This window comes from Convolutriloba macropyga, chromosome 4 (genome assembly GCF_964194025.1).
Source record: "Convolutriloba macropyga chromosome 4, txConMacr16.3, whole genome shotgun sequence".
Classification (NCBI taxonomy): Eukaryota; Metazoa; Xenacoelomorpha; order Acoela; family Convolutidae; genus Convolutriloba; species Convolutriloba macropyga.
This window is the reverse complement of record NC_134471.1, coordinates 53,077,288-53,097,649: the sequence shown is the minus strand read 5'-3', so window position 1 is coordinate 53,097,649 and position 20,362 is coordinate 53,077,288. Positions and strand designations below refer to the sequence as shown.

The 20,362-nt window shown below is 33.0% G+C and overlaps 1 long non-coding RNA gene across 1 annotated transcript; it reads right to left on the bottom strand.

Moving 5' to 3' along the window:
* Nucleotides 1-4,282: 4,282 nt before the first annotated feature.
* LOC142338505 (uncharacterized) lies at nucleotides 4,283-19,731 on the bottom strand. The gene is made up of 2 exons (XR_012758987.1): nucleotides 19,267-19,731; nucleotides 4,283-5,081 (listed from the first exon to the last, which is right to left on the bottom strand). It is a non-coding gene; the product is annotated as an uncharacterized LOC142338505 (long non-coding RNA).
* Between the last annotated feature and the right edge of the window lie 631 nt (nucleotides 19,732-20,362).

Genomic DNA, 20,362 nt, shown 5'->3' with positions numbered 1-20,362 from the left:
AAAAGGTAATTAAGATTTTGTTTCAAAAAATATGCCTAATACCTAAATTTTTCGTCAATCGAATAATTCTGTTAGTAAGGACTCCTTAATACATTAAAACGCAAACAATGTTGAATTGTCGGTATCACTGGTATGTAAGCAGTGAGTGCAATTCAGACCAAAAACGTGTTGCCCTTTTTAAATCTTATATTTATTTTCTATGCAGTAATTTTAGTCATTAAGTTGTCAAAATTTGAAAGTTCGCTTCTTAAATCTGTGATTTATTTTCCTGTTAAGAGATACCAAATTTGTTGTAAAAGAAGTCCAAAGTTGCCGTGGTTGTTCTCCAAAATATTCAATGGTTTATTGGACTTTTACTACTGACTGAAAAAAATGATTTTCATTTTTTTAAATAGTTGCAAAAAAGTTGATTATCATACTTTGGTTTACTTTTTTCTTCAAATCAAATATCTGATGTTTGGATTTCAATAAGTTGGATTTCAAATGGAGAGTTCTTTTTTAGTGACTGTCGAAAACCTGAAAATTAAGTTGCAATAAAATTTCGTGTCTTTGTTTGATATCTCTACTACTCTAGACTCTCATAATATCTCTCCATTTCACACAAAATTAACCCAAAATTGATCCCAAAATTTGTCAACATTTCATCCAAATTTGATCTCCTTTTCAACCAAAGGTAACTCAAAAATTGATCTCCGTTTCACCCAAAACACCCAAAATTGGCCTCAAAATATGTCTCCATTTTCACTTACATGTTGAAGTGATCTTTGCAAGTTGAAGATTTGAGTGGACATTCTTCCTTGCAAATGAAGGGACACTGGCTCCCCACCCGTTTGGTTCCAAACTCGATGAACTTCGTGTCTGCGGGTTCCAACGGAGGATCGATTTTCAATCTGATTATGACACAATACGTTCCGTCACGTTGCAGTATTGCCACGGGGTACGGTGCCTGAACGAAAAAAACTATACGCGCTACGGTTGACGAGGAAAAAAATGAAAGGTGAAAAAAGGGGCGAAAACGTTGGACAACACTTAACAATACAGATGTAGACTTAATTTCAAATTTGGCTTTCTGGATTTTAAATACATTTTTTTATGAAAATGAAATTGTTATGCTATAGCAAGATGCGGTTGTCATAGTGAATTCAGCGCTTATTTTTATGTGAAGAGAGCTTGAAGTTGCTAAAAAGAGAGAAAATCTGCAAAGTGCTGCAAATTTCCGAAAAGTTACTCTGAGTTTTGAAAAATAAGATTGAAGTCAACGCTTTTCTCACAACGTTTTCAGCACTAACTCTCTAACAATTTCCCTTCATTTTTTTCAGCGGTAATTGAGCGTTTTTCCAAACTAGTTCCTTGGCACTTTCTAGCACTTGACTCTGTTTATCTTACAGTAATGTATTTGTTGTGTACACTTTGTAGAATGCAACTGCGTTCAAAATTGGCAAAAGGTAATTAAGATTTTGTTTCAAAAAATATGCCTAATACCTAAATTTTTCGTCAATCGAATAATTCTGTTAGTAAGGACTCCTTAATACATTAAAACGCAAACAATGTTGAATTGTCGGTATCACTGGTATGTAAGCAGTGAGTGCAATTCAGACCAAAAACGTGTTGCCCTTTTTAAATCTTATATTTATTTTCTATGCAGTAATTTTAGTCATTATTAGAAAAATTTCTCCGTAATCACTTTCATGGTTTCGTAAGTGATGACAAGCAATGGTCAAATGTGAAAAAAAACCATTGCAATGTCAAAATTTTGATTTTGAGACAAAGTTTCTGTTAAGACTTTTTTTTAAACAAAATTAATCTTCAATGGTGTTAAAAATTGTTGGTCAAAAAACAAGGTTTTGTCTACTCTTTCATGATTCATAAAAATGGTCACCACTGTACATCAAGTTAAGTTATAAAAAACAAGACAAAAAGTAGTTTAATGATTGTTAAGAAAGACAGTAAAGGAAGTTATGCAGAAGCTATGTGCGCGTTTGAATATTTCTGAGAGGTGAAAGAAAGAAAACACCACAGAGAAGGAAAAAAATTGCACCTGGCAGTTTGAATATAGTGAAAATTAAGTAAACAGCATGCTTGCTGTTTCTCTGTATTAACATCAAGTGTCAAAGAGGCCACTGTCACTATGAAAAAATAGAATCTGATTGTTCATTGGATCAAAATTGATCTAAGAGTGTAAGTCCGCCATACAAAAAAAAAATATAAAAACTTGACAAATGACAACTGGTGTCAACCTTGCGGGTCAGGCATATCCAAATAGGTACTTATATAGCCCCCCCCCAGCCCTATATAGCCGTTATTTTAGCACTCCCAAAATCTAAGTTTTCGCGAATTTTAAAAGCTATATTTGCATTTCATTGAAACAATAATGTATAGGTAGATTGAAGGCACTTTTAGAATGGTTCCCTGAAAAGTTTTTTAAATCGAGCCCATTTGCAAACGATGACACCAAGAAATAATATAACACAACAATTTTTATTGATGCTTACATTATATGCAAAATTTTGTTGAAATACGTAAAACTTTCAAAGCATATCTCTGCTAGATTTTAATAAATGCATATTGTTCATATATGTTTATGTATAAACTTACTTAATTTTAACAGAACCTTTATCCATGTATAAATAGGGGTGCGAAACTACGCGGGGGAAGAATAGGAAGACCACTGTATTTTAATTTTTCAAAAACAAAAACAGCGCAACAAAGATAGGTGCAATAATTTGCAAAGCGGTTAATAAGTAGAGCTAGTCAAATGTCTTCCTCCATTATACGACTTATTTTTGATCTGAAATCGAGATACGATTAATCTTTTTTGAGAGGGTATAAATAAATGAGGATTTTAAGAAACTGTATAAGCAATGAACGGTGTTTAAATAAGAACTCAAGCAATCATTCGTCACAAAAGGAATTGAATCAGCAAAATAAAAATCTTTTAAAACTAGGTGGCGTAACACATGAATTGCAAGCGAATATCAGAACAGCATTTGCTCGCAAATTTAAAATAATGCCATACAAAAAATTTTTGGATGGTAATGACTTAATTTCATCCACTAGAACACAAATTTTCAGTTTTGATATCGGCTTTTAATAGATAAACAAGCGTATAACTTACGGTACATATGGTTTTGGCCAAAAAGTTTGACCCGAATCTCAAATTTAAAATTATTTGTCTTTGTGTGCGTCAGAGTTAATTAGCTAATTATCCGCGTGACAAAAAGTTTGAAGATTGTTATACCTCAACTTGAATTGCCTTTAGTCATCAGTTAAAAGATAGAAAAATAAGGACATTCTGTTATTTGTTCATCAAGAACGACACAAATGAAGAATTACCTGAAATTTCATTGTAGCTTGCCTTGGTCCACATTCGACTTGAGAAAAAATACAAATTGCAAACACTAATAACAATGAGATGGTAGAGCTGGACATAATGCTTATAACCCAGTCGATAATTAATTCAAGAATTTATTATAATTATGATAAGTTTTTACCAAATTTCTTAGCGCAAAAATTAAATAAAGCCTTATTTCGATATAAATTGCAAGAAAGAACTCGGAAATTTAGCGGGGGTACAAAATTTTGTTTCTAAATTGGCAACAATAAAATATGGCTACTTGGTACAACTTAGTAAAACGTGTTCAGCAGTCCTGCTTAAACATGTACTTTTGTTTAATTTGGTGGGTATTTGGAGTTACTTTGTGACGCACCCTGTTAGCTTTTGATTTAAAGCTTGAATGACTTCAAAGCCTGATAAGAAATTCGAGAGCAGCAAAGTTTAATCACACGCATTTAGCCTTAAAACATGCAACTAAATATAATGTTTCAAGGGAGGTCAAATTAGGGCAATTGCTATTGCCAATTAGTGATCTACACAACCGCAAATCTCGGGCAGAAACTTGTTTTCTTAGTTTTTTTTTGTTCTTGAATCAGCTTTGATTGGATTTGACTATTTACCACCAGCGCGCACGTACTATATTTACATAGTAACGTGCTATAACCACATTTGTCAATGATGCTCATAATCAGCACTGGGATGGGAGGGGGTCACAACCGTCACTTAAAATGTGGGAGGAGTGTCAGGAGAGAATAAATCAAATAATTCTGATAAATTCGAAGCTGTTGCATTGCTGTTTGCATTTGAGCGATGTCTATCACAGAGAACGAGATTTTTAAGCTCTCCATTTTTCAGACTCACTGGATAGATCCATTTTATTCTTTGAGGCCTTTTGTTATTTTATTTAATTTACACGGTTTCACACAAGAAAGTACACAAAAAAAACAATTTTAGGAAGGAGAATTAAAATTACAATTGCTAAAAACTATTTGATGGCAAGTTGGAACAAAACAAACCGCAATCATTCATTAATGGCGACATTGTCTTCATGATAACATCTAATCAAATTACCTAATAAATTATTCTGCACAATTCTAATAACATCATAGTTTATTGATCACCCCCGAGCTGAAGTTTCTTTGATTTACTATCTTTATAAATGATTTTATCCTGCCACGTTTGATATCTTATTGCGATAAAACCAAAGAAATCATATGTGATCTTTTTATGAGTAATAATTTCTACATTGACTGCAGGTATCTTTGACGTCGAAATCAATTGAATCCTTTTGCGAATCAGACTGCAGTTGAGTGATTCCATAAAGTGATAAAGTGATATAGTTATCAACACTAACCACGAGTTTTATAACCAAGTAATTTGTCATTTCAATGAAAGATCAACGACGAAAAAAAATATCAGGTACTTAAAAAAATAAGTTCTACATATGTCCAAGAAAAGGAAACATTCAAAATGAGGACTGGAAGTATCTCAAGTTTCACTATGCAAAAGTTCTAGGCATTACTGCACATCAGTTTGACCATTTTCTCTCACAAGCCATGTTTTTTAAGTCCATGTGATTTCAACACATCTTTTCGGTTGCAAACAAAATCACACATCTCACATCGGAAGTTTTTAGTCATATGTATTGAGTTGAAGTGTCTATTCGCGTTTGACTTCTCAGTAAATCTTTTTTGACAGATGGGACATATAAGATTACCGCAGCCATCGTTACCGAAAGTCACAGCACCTGAAACAAGAATTTGAACTTGCTTAGCGCAACATTTGCGAAACAATTAAGATTTCAACTAGCTTTAAAAAATGCGTACAATCACTAATAAAACTTGCTCTCTTCATTCGGTAATTTTTTCAATTAAATTTTGCCTATATCTAATTCAGGACAACAGAAATTTTCCTTTAAAGATAAGATCTTAGCTTGATACAGATCGAGATGAAAAGAGCTGTATTACAGATCCTACCGTTGATGCAACGGCGACTTTAGATCGTCCCGTTGATACTCCTTTTTGTGTTCTACTTTTTCTGTCATTTTTGTGAGCTACAAAAATGAGGGAATCACTAGATTATGAACTTCTGTTAGTAACGTAAGTAGCGGTAATTACGATTTGGAAAAGATTTCACGATATTCACAAAGTCATAGTCAATCATAGTCATAGTAACTAAGAGCCTTTAAAAATTACTGTAATTGGATCTTCTCTCCGGTACTGCGTCACCTAATATGCGATGTAGCACTCACTAACCCACATGCCTCTCAAATTAAACAAGAGCTATTGTTATATATGTAACTTTATTGTTTTGATTTTAACCAAGTTTGATTCCTTAAATTACGATGCTTTACTTGTGCTAGTTTTCAGAGTAGAAAGGATGAGTTATTAAGTGAAAGAGAAAATTTAATTACTATGAATTTTTAATCTGTTTCCTATTGACAACTAGTTGAAGTAGAGTGATCCGGTTTCTTAGATTTATCAACGGGGGCTCGCTGCTAAATTGCATCTTAAAAGAGATAAAACAAGGAGAATCGGTAATGTGCGTTCGCACATAATTTTTTCAAACCCGCTTATTCCTATATTGACTTAATTGTCTACCATATGAGGAAGAGATATGAAAGGTTTTGTCACATAAGTTATTCTGTTCCCTAATATAAAAAAAGCCAGAGCGGCTTGAGTTTTACGTCAGAGCAGGGCCGACAGCTAAAAGAGTTTTCTGTTTGAAGAAAAAATTTCAACCTAAGACTGAATTCTTAGGCGGCTGATTTTTAGCTTGACAATTTTGGTTGTCTTTTCTTCAGATTAATACTTTTTCAAGACCCGGGGGCCGTATTTACATTTGAGTAATCATTGCACAAATACATCAAGATTAACTCAAGATAAATAGAACTTCTGGCGCGTGCTGGCACGTGCCGGACAAATAAAGTGAGCATAGGGAAGTGTACAATGTTAATATAAATACCGGTTAGCACTATCACAAATTCTTGCGTTATGGGTAAATCAAATAACAAAAGATAACTAAGTGGTTTTTATAGCATATATACTTGAGAAAGTTTACAGGATATTCATAAAAAAATTAAACATTTACTCATCTCAATAGGGCAGAAAAATCAAGTCCATATATGGCCTTTAGATTATAGCAAATATAGCACGAAGATGATCAGTAAAAAGAGGGAAAAATATATCCATTATTACAACGAGCGTACTTTAGGACGCTACAGTCACTGGACTACAAAATAGATAAACAGCAAACTTAATTATCTAGAATACTAATTACGGGAAAAACTGATATAATTTTGTTGAAAAGAAAACCAGAAAATATCACTTAAAAACCTAAACTTAAAGAAATTATCGTGTACTTCACTACAAAGCAGATAAAACAGATTGGCAATGACACTAGGTAACAAGTCGACAAAAAGGAGAAAAAAGGGGAAAAATCACAAGAATCTATTGATTTCTCTAAAACCAAATAATTTCAAAAGTCATAACAATCATCAACTCAAAAACAAAAAATTGTAGCTAGATTTAAATATAACTCCCTGAGATTTAACTTTTAATTAGTGAGACAAAGTGATGAAACTACAAAATCACAAACACACGCAAAATACAGGCAAATTGAAGTACAAGCACACAAAGTGATGAAAGTAATAAAACCATTTTATCTGTTCACTTGAGCCTTTTTTGAGCATCAAGACCGACGGTTTTTAAAGAGGTATTGTAAAAAGACAAAAAAGAATCAGAATTATTGATCAGCATCAACACTTCAAAAAAATGATAATGGAAACTCAAAGAGTCAGGGTCAAAAAACGGTCGTTTGAAAAATAAAACAAGTAGAAACTAATGCTTAAGTCGATGGGTCCCGTTATGAATCAGACAAAATTGCAGGAAAGGAAGGAAAAAAAGAAACCAAAATCTATTGGAAACGAGCTTTTAAAAATACCGTTACTCGATCTCTTCCGGTACTGCGTCACCTAATATACAATGTAACACTAGCGTGCCCACATGCTGCCTAAATTAAAGACGTGCTATAGTTATATATGTAACTTTATTGTTTACAATTTAACCAAGTTAGATTCCTTAAATTACGATGCTTTCCATGTAATAATTTTCAGTGTATAAAAGATAATTTGTGTGAAAAAGAAAATTCAATTAGTAAGTGCTTTTCTAATCTGCGTTTCTTATTGAAAACTGGTTGAAGTAGAGTGGTCCAGTTTCTTACATTTATATGTACTGATCAGCGAAGGTCGCCCCTAAATTGCATTTTAAAAGAGATAGAACGAGGCGGCCCGGTAATATGCGTTCGCGCATAATGTTTCACCCTTACTCTAATGTATAAATGCGACAAGACATTAGAAGAACAAGAACAATCGGCAAATATCCAGAAAATTATTTAAAAAATTCTGAAAACTCAAAGCCATAAAAACATAAGCTGAAACCTAAAACCACTAAAGATATAAACTTTCATTTCATTTGAAAGATGGGACTTCTCACTAGGTAGTTTAAGGTACAAGTTGACAAAAACAAGGTTGAAAAAGTGATATAGTTCAAAAAGTCAGAGATAAATTTTTGAAACACAAAAATTCAAAGTCAAAAAAGCCGTTACGTATCATTTGAAAGCACTAGGTAGCTTGTTCACCCCCAGCTCTTTAAAAAGAATCATGATTGATGAGACTAAGTCAAAACAATAAACCTCAAGAATTCGTGAAAAATTTATGAAAATACTTTGTAGGAGCCATAAAAACCAATATTTATTCAAACAGAAGAATTTTTGTTTGTTGGGCCTCATTTTAACGTAAAGGGCATCTCAATAACTGAATCTCTAATTATAGTTTTTACACAACCGCAAATCTCGGGCAGAAACTTGTTTTCTTAGTTTTTTTGTTCTTGAATCAGCTTTGATTGGATTTGACTATTTACCACCAGCTCGCACGTACTATATTTACATAGTAACGTGCTATAGCAACATTGGTCACTGAGGGTCCTAATCAGCACTGGGATAGGAGGGGGTCATAACCGTCACTTAAAATTTGATAGGAGTGTCTGGAGAGAATAAATCAAATAGTTTTGATAAATTCGAAGCCGTTGCATCGCCGTTTGTATTTGAGCGATGTCTATCACAGAGAAAGAGCTTTTTAAGCTCTCCATTTTTCAGACTCACTGGATAGATCCATTTTATTCTTTGAGGTTTTTTGTTATTTTATTTAATTTACCGGTTTCACACACGAAAGTACCCAAAAAAACAATTTTAGGAAGGAGAATTAGAATTACAATTGCTAAGAACTAACTGATGACAAGTTGGCACAAAACAAACCGCAATCATTCATTAATGGCAACATTGTCTGCATGATAACATCTAATCAAATCACCTAATAAATCATTCTGCACAATTCTAATAACATCATAGTTTATTGATCACCCCCGAGCTGAAGTTTCTTTGACTTCATACAGTCTTTATAAATGATTTTATCCTGCCACGTTTGATATCTTATTGCGATAAAACCAAAGAAATCATATGTGATCTTTTTATGAGTAATAATTTCTACATTGACTGCAGGTATCTTTGACGTCGAAATTAATTGAATCCTTTTGCGAATCAGACTGCAGTTGAGTGATTCCATAAAGTGATAAAGTGATATAGTTATCAACACTAACCACGAGTTTTATAACCAAGTAATTTGTCATTTCAATGAAAGATCAACGACGAAAAAAATATCAGGTACTTAAAAAATAAGCTCTACAGATGTCCAAGAATAGGAAACATTCAAAATGAGGACTGGAAGTATCTCAAGTTCAACTATGCAAATGTTCTAGGCATTACTGCACATCAGTTTGACCATTTTCTCTGTCAAGCCATGTTTTTTAAGTCCATGTGATTTCAACACATCTTTTTGGTTGCAAACAAAATCACACATCTCACATCTGAAGTTTTTAGTCAAATGTATTGAGGTGAAGTGTCTATTCGCGTTTGACTTATCAGTAAATCTTTTTTGACAGATTGGACATATAAGATTACCGCAGCCATCGTTACCGAAAGTCACCGCACCTGAAACAAGATTTTGAACTTGCTTAGCGCAACATTTGCGAAACAATTAAGATTTCAACTAGCTTTAAAAAATGCGTACAATCACTAATAAAACGTGCTCTCTTCATTCGGTAATTTTTTCAATTAAATTTTGCCTATATCTAATTCAGGACAACAGAAATTTTCCTTTAAAGATAAGATCTTAGCTTGATACAGATCGAGATGAAAAGAGCTGTATTACAGATCCTACCGTTGATGCAACGGCGACTTTAGATCGTCCCGTTGATACTCCTTTTTGTGTTCTACTTTTTCTGTCATTTTTGTGAGCTACAAAAATGAGGGAATCACTAGATTATGAACTTCTGTTAGTAACGTAAGTAGCGGTAATTACGATTTGGAAAAGATTTCACGATATTCACAAAGTCATAGTCAATCATAGTCATAGTAACTAAGAGCCTTTAAAAATTACTGTAATTGGATCTTCTCTCCGGTACTGCGTCACCTAATATGCGATGTAGCACTCACTAACCCACATGCCTCTCAAATTAAACAAGAGCTATTGTTATATATGTAACTTTATTGTTTTGATTTTAACCAAGTTTGATTCCTTAAATTACGATGCTTTACTTGTGCTAGTTTTCAGAGTAGAAAGGATGAGTTATTAAGTGAAAGAGAAAATTTAATTACTATGAATTTTTAATCTGTTTCCTATTGACAACTAGTTGAAGTAGAGTGATCCGGTTTCTTAGATTTATCAACGGGGGCTCGCTGCTAAATTGCATCTTAAAAGAGATAAAACAAGGAGAATCGGTAATGTGCGTTCGCACATAATTTTTTCAAACCCGCTTATTCCTATATTGACTTAATTGTCTACCATATGAGGAAGAGATATGAAAGGTTTTGTCACATAAGTTATTCTGTTCCCTAATATAAAAAAAGCCAGAGCGGCTTGAGTTTTACGTCAGAGCAGGGCCGACAGCTAAAAGAGTTCTCTGTTTGAAGAAAAAATTTCAACCTAAGACTGAATTCTTAGGCGGCTGATTTTTAGCTTGACAATTTTGGTTGTCTTTTCTTCAGATTAATACTTTTTCAAGACAGGGGGCCGTATTTACATTTGAGTAATCATTGCACAAATACATCAAGATTAACTCAAGATAAATAGAACTTTTGGCGCGTGCTGGCACGTGCCGGACAAATAAAGTGAGCATAGGGAAGTGTACAATGTTAATATAAATACCGGTTAGCACTATCACAAATTCTTGCGTTATGGGTAAATCAAATAACAAAAGATAACTAAGTGGTTTCTAGAGCAAATATACTTGAGAAAGTTTACAGGATATTCATAAAAAAATTGAACATTTACTCATCTCAATAGGGCAGAAAAATCAAGTCCATATATGGCCTTTAGATTATAGCAAATATAGCACGAAGATGATCAGTAAAAAGAGGGGGAAAATATATCCATTATTACAACGAGCGTACTTTAGGACGCTACAGTCACTGGACTACAAAAATAGATAAACAGCAAACTTAATTATCTAGAATATTAATTACGGGAAAAACTGATATAATTTTGTTGAAAAGAAAATATCACTTGAAAACCTAAACTTAAAGAAATTATCGTGTACTTCACTACAAAGCAGATAAAACAGATTGGCAATGACACTAGGTAACAAGTCGACAAAAAGGGGAAAAAAAGGGGAAAACCACAAAAATCTATTGATTTCTCTAAAACTAAATAATCTCAAAAGTCATAACAATCATCAACTCAAAAACAAAAAATTGTAGCTAGATTTAAATATAACTCCCTGAGATTTAACTTTTAATTAGTGAGACAAAGTGATGAAACTACAAAATCACAAACACACGCAAAATACAGGCAAATTGAAGTACAAGCACACAAAGTGATGAAAGTAATAAAACCATTTTATCTGTTCACTTGAGCCTTTTTTGAGCATCAAGACCGACGGTTTTTAAAGAGGTATTGTAAAAAGACAAAAAAGAATCAGAATTATTGATCAGCATCAACACTTCAAAAAAATGATAATGGAAACTCAAAGAGTCAGGGTTAAAAAACGGTCGTTTGAAAAATAAAACAAGTAGAAACTAATGCTTAAGTCGATGGGTCCCGTTATGAATCAGACAAAATTGCAGGAAAGGAAGGGAAAAAAGAAATCAAAATTTATTGGAAACGAGCTTTTAAAAATACTGTAACTCGATCTCTTCCGGTACTGCGTCACCTAATATACAATGTAACACTAGCGTGCCCACATGCTGCCTAAATTAAAGACGTGCTATAGTTATATATGTAACTTTATTGTTTTCAATTTAACCAAGTTAGATTCCTTAAATTACGATGCTTTCCATGTAATAATTTTCAGAGTATAAAAGATAATTTGTGTGAAAAAGAAAATTCAATTAGTAAGTACTTTTCTAATCTGTGTTTCTTATTGAAAACTGGTTGAAGTAGAGTGGTCCAGTTTCTTATATTTATATGTAGTGATCAGCGAAGGTCGCTCCTAAATTGCGTTTTAAAAGAGATAGAACGAGGCGGCCCGGTAATATGCGTTCGCGCATAATGTTTGACCCTTACTCTAATGTATTAATGCGACAAGACATTAGAAGAACAAGAAGAATCGGCAAATATCCAGAAAATTATAAAAAATTTCTGAAAACTCAAAGCCATAAAAACAAATATCCAGAAAATTATAGAAAAAAAATTCGGAAAACTCAAAGCCATAAAAACATAAGCTGAAACCTAAAACCACTAAAGATATTAAACTTTCATTTCATTCGAAAGATGGGACTTCTCACTAGGTAGTTTAAGGTACAAGTTGACAGAAACAAGGTTGAAAAAGTGATATAGTTCAAAAAATCAGAGATAAATTTTTGAAACACAAAAATTCAAAGTCATAAAAGCCGTTACGTATCAACTGAAAGCACTAGGTAGCTTGTTCACCCCCAGCTCTTTAGAAAAAAAAGAATATTGATTGATGAGACTAAGTCAAAACAATATAACTCAAGAATTCGTGAAAAATTTATGAAAATACTTTGTAGGAGCCATAAAAACCAATACTTATTCAAACAGAAGAATTTTTGTTTGTTGGGCCTCATTTTAACGTAAAGGGCATACCAATAACTGAATCTCTAATTGAAAACAGACTTGTCTGTCATTAGCATAAAAACAATTAAACGAAAAAACTGAGGATAGCCTCGCAATAGAATCCGAGCACCTTTTAAAACTGTCCTTGCTATTGCTGGTGCCTATAAATCCCGTAAATGTTTCGAATCGTAGCGTAATATATTCAATTAAAGTAGCGAAATTTTTAATTGAAGAACAATTTCTTAGGACTCCGAAGTAAAATATAGCGCTTATCTGAGAAAACGGTGATTATGTCCGCCGTTTTTAGGTCTGTGTTCCAGGCTACTTGTGACATAGCGGGCTAGAGAAGCATATTACGTGCCATTATGCCGCAAAAAATGCAAAATTTAGCCAAAATTTTAGGCAGAAAGTCGGATCAAACAGCTTTCTTCCACCCGTCTATTTTAAAAAAACAAACAACACTATCGTTAACAATTGCAACATCATGCTAGCAAAATTCATCAAAATGTGATGAAAATTTAGGGAAAACTTGAACAAAACAACAAAATCAAGCAAATGTTGACAATTTAAACCTCAATAACTGCTCGGAAAAAAATGAAATTGGAAAAAAAAATCTGTTTATTTTGATATTCTACGCTTGACTCGTTTCCTAATAAAACCACGCACAACTTTATACGATGAGAAAATCGATCGGCCAAAACTGACTGAACAAAATAGCAACTACCCCTCCCCCCACTGAGGCGTGGTCAGAAAAAAAATTTGAAAGTTTTTTTGAAATTGAAGTATCAATTGAGCTTCCTTTTATTCTAACAAATCACAATACAATAATTTTTTCATGCCTTCCACCTATATTCTTCGATTATTTCAATACTTATGGACAACACATTTTCTATAGAAAAAAATGACACGGAGAGCGCAATTATACACAACACAGACTGTTTTCAATTGGCAACTTGAAGAAATCTGCCAGCTTGCCACAAAATATTAAAAAAAATAAGTTTGGACCAAAAGTAAGCACCGATACCAAAGACTAATAATGTCTGCAGGAAAAGAAGGAATCTGATTTTTAATTAAATTAAAATTTTATATCAAACTTCAACCATTAGCATTTGAAGGGTCCAATAGAACCAAAATCAGAGTTCTGTTGAAGACAATCTTTAATTACACAATGTCTTGTAATGTCAAAGTTTTAAAGTATGTACAGCAGTCAATTTGTCACGATTTCTGGTAGGTCGGTTAGGATCACGTGCAACGCAGATAAAAACTCACGCCGCAAAATACTATTTAACGAAGGGAACAGTTCTTGAGCCGCACTGAACAAGAAAGTTATTTGGAAGCTACGATGCGAAACCTAAAAATCGCAATCAAATTTTATTGAGACAACGAATTAATAGAAAATAAAAGAACACGTGCAAAATTACAATTGAAGAAAACCGAAAAAGTCAAATACCTGACTATGATACCTTCAACATAAACAGGCTGGAAACAAGAAGCAACAAGTTTCTCAGATCACACTGAATCGAGCTCATAGGAAACGACGGAGTTTTGGCACTTTATGCCCAAAAACTAAAAAGAATACAAAAATGAGGATACAAGGGATTAGTCGGTAAATAGGCCAATTTTTGAACTGGAATTAGTGACTGTTCAAAACAGCTTTGTATTTGCTCTGACCCCTCTAGTGGGAAGAAGGACCTATATACACTATTTACTCAATGGGTTTTTTTCGTACATTCAATTTTGGCCGACCGATCAATTCATCGTAGACAGCTGTGTATGGATATCATTTAAAAACCTGTCCAGCGAAGAATATCTAAATCAGAAGATTTTTTTGAATAGACAAGTTTTGCGTATAGCAGACCAATTTTCGTTGCTTTTGTTCACATTCAGTAATTTCAGCCCAAATTTTCGTTGATTTTGCTAAATTCTGTTAAAAATGTCAACAATAGTGTTATTGGTTTCACCTCTAACGATACAGGAGGGTTGCTGAATGGTTTGATCCAAGTTTTTGTGCTAATTTTTTTTCAAATGTCAAAGACTTTCTCATCAAAACTGGTGCCAAATATGCATTTTTCAGCCAACTTTGTTTAAATTTACCAAAAGTAGAGACCTGAAATCTACTAAAACAATCATTTTACACACCATGAGAAGACTATTTTTTTCACTTCCCATCAAGATTGTTCCAGATCACTTCCTAATCTTCTTGAATTAAAATGTTGGCCGTGTTTTTCTAACTCGATATGTATCCAAAAAGCAACATATACTTACGATATATTCAAATATAATCTATTTCGCAAATGTTTTGGAACAATTAGGAAATTTAGTTCGACGTGCAGCTATATCAAGGCTAGTTTTGTTCTCTTCGTTGACTCTTACAATAAAAAACTGTTCAGATTGTCTTGAACTCGATTTTTTAAAAACTATTTTTGTAATTTTTGTTTTTTTTTATGTTAAATACTGACAAAATGATTTCAAATCAGTGTTCAATTAATTAAGTCTAATTAACGTAAAAATGAGCTGCAATGACGATAGCATAATAGCGCCGGAGTATAAGTTCATGGCCTTTAAGGCTTTGACAATGAGTTCTGAAAACTTAAATTGAATTTGTGTATTTTGCCCGCACTTTTTATTCTTTTTGAAGTCTCATGAACTAGTCTCACTATAACCAATTGGCCTCTTTAATTCGTACGAGTAAAACTATTCCATCTTTCCGAATGGCCCTAATGGCCCTTATGACTTTGTATATATTTGTTTTAAGACATTATCAGTAAAGTTTTCAACTGGTGAATATCTTATGGTTTTGACGGCTGCGACACCGTTCTCTCTCAAAATTTTTACCAGTACTTGATTATATTTTTTAAAATTAAGACCAGTGTTTGGTGTTTGTTCAGTAGTAATCGTTAAAATTATTCCAGATAATGAATCATCTCAATGTCCTCTATAAAAAATGAATGAGCGAATTCATTAATTTCATACAAAGGCTAATGGTTTTAATTATTTTCAGATGATATATTTTGAAAAAAAACTCAATTTTTGATCCCTCCTTTTTTCTTACATTTTACGTCAATTAGTCAAGTAACAAAATCAAATTAGTGATAAGCATCATTTTTTGCTGAAACAAACATTATTTTTGCAGTTGGTTATATCCTCTGACTGATGTCTTCAGAGCTCGGACATTTTCATCTTTCTATAACGGTGAATATTTTACCTTCTTTGTGCTCTTCACATAAAAACTTTAAAAGATGACCCATTGACAATCAAACGAGAGCCAAATGCAGAAACAAAATATTTCCAGGTTACCATAGTTTTTAATGATTTTTAAGTTCTGTCTATAGTTTTTGAGTTCTATCGTATTCAATTTTCATAGTCTTATGAGTTATTTTTACTAAAAACAAGCCCCATTGAATTACTAGGGAGTTGAAAATTAATCTGCTTTTGTTTTTATTTGACAACTTACTGCTTGAAAGTTATTTTTAGAGCTTTGTCACTTTTTGTCTTATTTCTGTCAATAGGTAGCTTTCTTTGTAAGAGTAGGCCGTATCTTCTTTCGAGGGAACCAAATCCAATTTTTAAAACTAATGTTTTCAATTAACGCTTTCATGGCTTTGATACTACAAATTTTCAATTGAAATGATGCGATTTTTGATAGCTGCGAAATTTTTAGGCTGTTCTTTGTTTCCTTGCTACAAAATCACACGAATGTGGAGGTGCCATTTCCTTTGGAAGATTGCAATTACGAACCTCTTTAATGTTTTCCGAGAACCAATTATCGTTTTAGCGGCTGCGACACCGTTTTCTAGCTAAATTATTTCATTTTTTAAAAAATTTTCGCCTATTTTTGTTGTTATTTTTGTAGTCGTATGACAAAATCGGGATAATGACAGGTCGGAATTACATCTTTACGAAGTATGAATTAAAAAAGTTTTAATTGCTTCCTCAATTATACATAAGGAGGTTTAAATGAATCTTTTTAATAATTTCAGTTAATACCTAATGGTTTGAATCACATAGAAAAAAAATGCATTTAGAAAAAGGAAACTTAGCTTTGAATTTATTTATACTTAATTTTTATGTCAACTGACACAGTTAAATTTGTGATATGCATCTTCATTTTTTTTGCTGAACTAAAAATTGTTTTTTCTGTTGGTTATATCATTTGACTGATGTTATCGAGGCTTGGACAAAGTTTTCATAAGAAATTGTATGAGGTTTCCATACCGGTCAATATTTCTTTCTTTCTCTTCGCAAAAACCCTCTACAATGATGACCCATTGACTATAAAATGAGAGCCAAAAGCAGAACAAAAAAACTTCCAGTTAACCATATAGTTACTAAGTGTTTTTAGGTTTTCTCGATTTAATTTTTGAGTTCTGTCTTGTTCATTGTTAAATCTGTTTTTGCTTAACTTATTATTTGAAAGACTTTTGATTGGAGCTTTGCCAATTTATGTCTTCCTTCTGTCAATAGGTAGCGTTCTTTTTAAGGACAGGCCGTATCTTCTTTCGAGGGAGTCAAATCCAATCATTAAAACTAATATTTTCAATAAACGGTTTCTTAGGCTTTGATAATACAAATTTATATTCAAAACGATGCGCTTTTGGATAGCTGCAAAAATATTAGACAGTTCTTTGATTTCTTGCCACAAAATCACACTAATGGGGAGGTGCCATTGGCGTTGAAAGATTGCACATATCAACCTATTTAATAATTTCAGAATCAATTATCGTTTTAGCGGCTGCGACACCATTTTGTTACCAAATTATTTCATTTTTAAAGAAAGTTTTTGCCTACTTTTGTGGCTCTCTTTGTAGTTGTATGATAAAATCTGGATACTGACACGTCCGAAATGCAACTTTGAGAAGTATGAATTAACAGGTTTCAATTGCTTCTTCAATTATACATCAGGAGGTTTTAATGAATCTATAACTTCCGTTTATACCTAATGGTTTTAATCACTTAGAAAATAAAAGAATTTGAAAAATGAACCTTTCTTTGAAGTTATATGTAATTAATTTTTATCTCGATTAACACATTAAAAATAGCGATAGGCATCATCATTTTTGTTGCTGAACCAAACATTAATGTTTCTGTTGGTTATATCCTTTGACTGATGTCTTCGGGGCTTGGACAAATTTTTCATAAGAAATGTTATGAGCTTTCTATACCGGTCAATATTTCACCTTTGTCTTCCTCACATAAAACCTTTACTATGATGACCCATTGATAATCAAATGAGAGCCAAATAGGCAACCAGAATACTTCCAGCTAAGTTCTGTCTCTTTGATTTTTGAGTTCCGCCGCGTTCATTGTTTTTTATAGTCTTATGAGTTATTCTCACTAATAACCAGCTCGATTGGATTAATAGGGAATTGTATATTAATCTGTTCTTGTTTTTAATTGACAACTTATTGTTTGAGACTTTTCAAGTTTTTTTAGGGCTTTGTCACTTTTTGTCTTTTTTCTGTCAATAGGTAGCTTTCTTTGTAAGAGTAGGCCGTATCTTCTTTCGAGGGAATCAAATCCAATTTTTAAAACTAATGTTTTCAATTAACGCTTTCATGGCTTTGATACTACAAATTTTCAATTGAAATGATGCGATTTTTGATAGCTGCGAAATTTTTAGGCTGTTCTTTGTTTCCTTGCTACAAAATCACACGAATGTGGAGGTGCCATTTCCTTTGGAAGATTGCAATTACGAACCTCTTTAATGTTTTCAGAGAACCAATTATCGTTTTAGCGGCTGCGACACCGTTTTCTAGCTAAATTATTTCTTTTTAAAAAATTTTCGCCTATTTTTGTAGTCGTATGACAAAATCGGGATAATGACAGGTCGGAATTATATCTTTAAGAAGTATGAATTAAAAAGTTTTAATTGCTTCCTCAATTATACATAAGGAGGTTTAAATGAATCTTTTTAATTATTTCAGTTTATACCTAATGGTTTTAATCACTTAGAAAATAATGGTTTTCGAAAAAGGAAATTTATTTTTGAAATTTGACCTATCTGCTGTCTTTTTCTGAATTGTTTTGGCGTCTCAATAAGGACAAGTCTCGCATTTTTAGTAATGTACAGGTCAATTTATTTCTTTTAGTTGTTATCTGATGCCATTTTGATTGTTAATTTGTTTTCTTTCAAATATAGACATCGAGTTTTGAGTGTAATAATTACGGTTTCTTTTAATTTGACTTTTACGTTAGTCTTGTCTTTTAGTCTCATTAATGGCAGGTTTTATCGATTCTCTAATGCGCCATTACTTATTCATTTAGTGATATGATGAAAGACTTTGAATTTTTGAAAGTTTTCTCTCCCTTTCTCACAAGCTTATAAGTCAGTTAATGCAAGCTTATAAGTCCGAATATCCCCTGAAGATGCGCAAAAAACACATAAATCCGGTACTTTTGAGTTCAAAGAGCGTAAGATGGCTACACTTGCGTTTTCAAAATAAAACCGTTAACGAAACAATCTCACATTTTTAGAAAATAATAACACTTTAATAGCCAGGATATCTATCAGGTCTACAACATTCAGGATCATATGCCAGAGGATAGGCATTATAATTGTTAATGCAATACCACTTTCTCTAGTGTGGGACGTAATACCGCATTCACATTGAAGGTCACATGCAAACGAAACTTACATGAAAATATTAAATCTCACGCTGAAATCAAATAGAAATGAAACTTTCTGACACATTACGAATCAGAAAATATTTAGAGGATACGTTTTTAGAACGTAAAAAGTAAAATGTTTTTGTTCAAAATAAATTTGTGTTCCAGGTTCCGAGAAAAGCAAAAAAAACTAGCTCACCAACAGATCCACCGCCAGAAATTGATGGATTTTGAGCTGTAAACGGCACCAATTTAGGTATCTTGGCTGTACTCTGGGTGTTAACCTTGCTCAAACTGCTCCAAAAAGTTCTTTTGGTTGGAGACTGTTTAACAGCGCTTTTTGACATCGAAGGATTAAGTTGTGGTTGTTGGATCTCTACAAAACTTATTTGCCCACATCTAACACCCAGGTTGTCTTCATTGAATAAAGCAAATTGTTTTCGCTCAGAAAAGTCAAAAATGTATTCTTCCGTATGCTGAAATAGGCTCAGCGAAACTTGAACTGTCATCGCCAGATCTAAAAACTAAAACAATTGCATCGTATGTTTGGCGCATTAATCATTAATAAAGATATGTTAAGCTCAAGTGATGTTAACTTTCAGTCAGTATTGGTTCTTTATAGTAAACACGATCTTATATGTAATTCAAATCCATGAAATTGATGAATAACGGCATCTCTGTAAGTATAGCGGTGAGTATCCCAGACTGTCACTCTGGGCACCTGGGTTCGATTCCCCGACAGAGATTTTTTTTACCAAAAAGATTACGGCTAAAAGTTTCTTTCTCCTTTTGTAAGTGCTCAGTGAATTTCTATCCCAATAAACTGAAAACTAAAGCATAGATCTTGATGGTTACATGACAATTTACCCGATGCCGTTATACCCAATGTCATTATACCGAATGCAATTATACACAATGCACTTTGATATTTTCGTTCAATAATCCGAATACCAATAAACAGGAGCTATTTAACGTATGTTTAACAAAGTCAAGGCCGGCTGGTGCATGGCCATCGCCATTAAGTAGGTTAAAACATAGGTATATTAGCGACCGCTAATTTGTAGTCGGATTAATAAACAAAAAATCCCTAATTGCATTGGGTAGAATGGCATTGGTTATAATGACATTGGGTATATTGTCCTGACAACGTTCTAGATACTACAGTTAATGAAATCGAAGAAATGTAAGTATCTTCAGCTTCCGGTACCAATATGCCATTAATGGTCAGTTGTTTGAAGCTGTAATCGAAACCCTCACGTATAAGTTTTTAATTTCAGATATCTGCTGTGCCAAAT